Source organism: Kryptolebias marmoratus, linkage group LG7, assembly GCF_001649575.2.
Source record: "Kryptolebias marmoratus isolate JLee-2015 linkage group LG7, ASM164957v2, whole genome shotgun sequence".
NCBI classification, from domain to species: domain Eukaryota; kingdom Metazoa; phylum Chordata; class Actinopteri; order Cyprinodontiformes; family Rivulidae; genus Kryptolebias; species Kryptolebias marmoratus.
In genome coordinates this window covers 11,223,703-11,225,209 of record NC_051436.1, presented here as the reverse complement: position 1 = coordinate 11,225,209, position 1,507 = coordinate 11,223,703, and the positions used below count along the sequence as shown (strand labels likewise).

Here is a 1,507-nt window from a genome sequence, read left to right as displayed (position 1 = left end):
CTCAGAGTAACCAAACTAACTAACCTATCACCAGCAGACCGCCGCTCACTCAGGAGACATGGGACCGTGGAGTCACCGAGGGGGGGGGGAACTCTACTCAGCGGCTCGACACAACCACTCACACCCGCAGAGGGACGTCTCTTTTAAGGCAGCCGGTACTTTTTTTTTTCTTTACACCTGCTTTTATTTTTTAGGCTGTTTTTTGTGTGTGTGTTTTGCCTCGAGACGACCGGAAGAAGACCGAAGAAGTTAAATGACATCCGTGTGTTTCTGATACTTGAGGCAAAGTGCCACACCTTCGCTTCGCACAGGTGAGTTTTCTTACGTGGCTTTATTTATTTATTTATTTTTATTTTTATTTTAAGTTAACTTACAGTACAACTCCAGCGGCGACGTTTAAAGCTCGGCTGACCGGGGCGGCAGGTGGAGAAAGAGCGCAAACTTAAACTAGGGGAGGAAAAAAAAAGTTGTGCCGCCATTTTTAAAAACAAGAAATCAAATTAAACGGTTCTTACGGGCTAATATATAGAAGGTGGGCCGATTCCAGGTGGTTCCGCTGTGAATTTATGCACCTGTTGGGCTCCTCGTCGCTTTTACACACTAAAATAACACACTAAAATGTCATATAACGCTCGTAAAATAAAAGTTAAAAGGAGTCAAAGTAAATGTTGTTTTTAAAACCGTTTGCCGTTGGTTTAATCGCTTGGGAAAGCGCCATTTTGGGTTGTAATTATGGGTTAATGGGTGTGTTAGCGTGAATGTTGCAGGGGAAACAAGTGGAATACGTGTCTGGTTGTTGTGGCTTTGGTTAAATAATATAAATAATAATAATTAAGAAATGTCCACATATGAAGACAGTGTACGTGAGGCAGGGGAGGTGAATAAGTGAGTGTGGGGCTTGTTGGTGGTGTTGATGCAGGAGGAGGAGGAAGAGGTCAGCCTTGGCTCCTGTTTGCTCGTCTGTACACACTGCTGAACCCTGGACCCCCCCATCCGGTTCGGCTCTGGCTCTGCCTGTTAGCAAAATATCTCCAGGTAAGGAATGGCTGGGTGGACGCCACGGACAGCTGGCCTCCACAGGTGTTCGGAGGCCGTTTTGCAGATATGGACCCAGAAGGCGGTGTGGTAGCAAAGGCTGATCTCCCAGCAGGTGTGCTGAGGGGCTGCTACTGCAGTTAATGCTGTCTGTTAGCAAAATATCTCAGTAACTATTTAGCGGATTTTATTGAAACTTTTAGGGAATAATCACTGCATGTGCATTCACAGCTCATTAAATTTTGGAGTCAGTCTAAGATAAGATGGCCGCCACAGTCAACTGACCTTCAAAGACACAAAAATGGCTACAACGCACTTAGTTTTACAGATGTTGTGCCAAAGTTTGGTGTGGTAGTAGCTGAGAGTCACTCACAACACGTACTTCAAAGGCGTGAGATCTTTGCCTGAAACTTCAGCATCCACTATCAGACTCGACCCTGTTTGTCTGTTAGCAAAATATCTCATGAGCCAC

General features: G+C 45.3%; 1 protein-coding gene across 2 annotated transcripts in view; it reads left to right on the top strand.

Moving 5' to 3' along the window:
- The window catches only part of zgc:194930 (uncharacterized protein LOC557813 homolog), a 33,974-nt gene continuing 32,467 nt past the window's right edge, over positions 1–1,507 (top strand). The window contains exon 1 of one of the 2 annotated variants that reach the window (XM_037976600.1): positions 1–311. The gene's annotated coding sequence lies outside the window, so the exon portion shown is untranslated. The remainder of the gene's footprint in view (positions 312–1,507) is intronic. The other variant, XM_017426213.3, reaches the window with a different exon arrangement.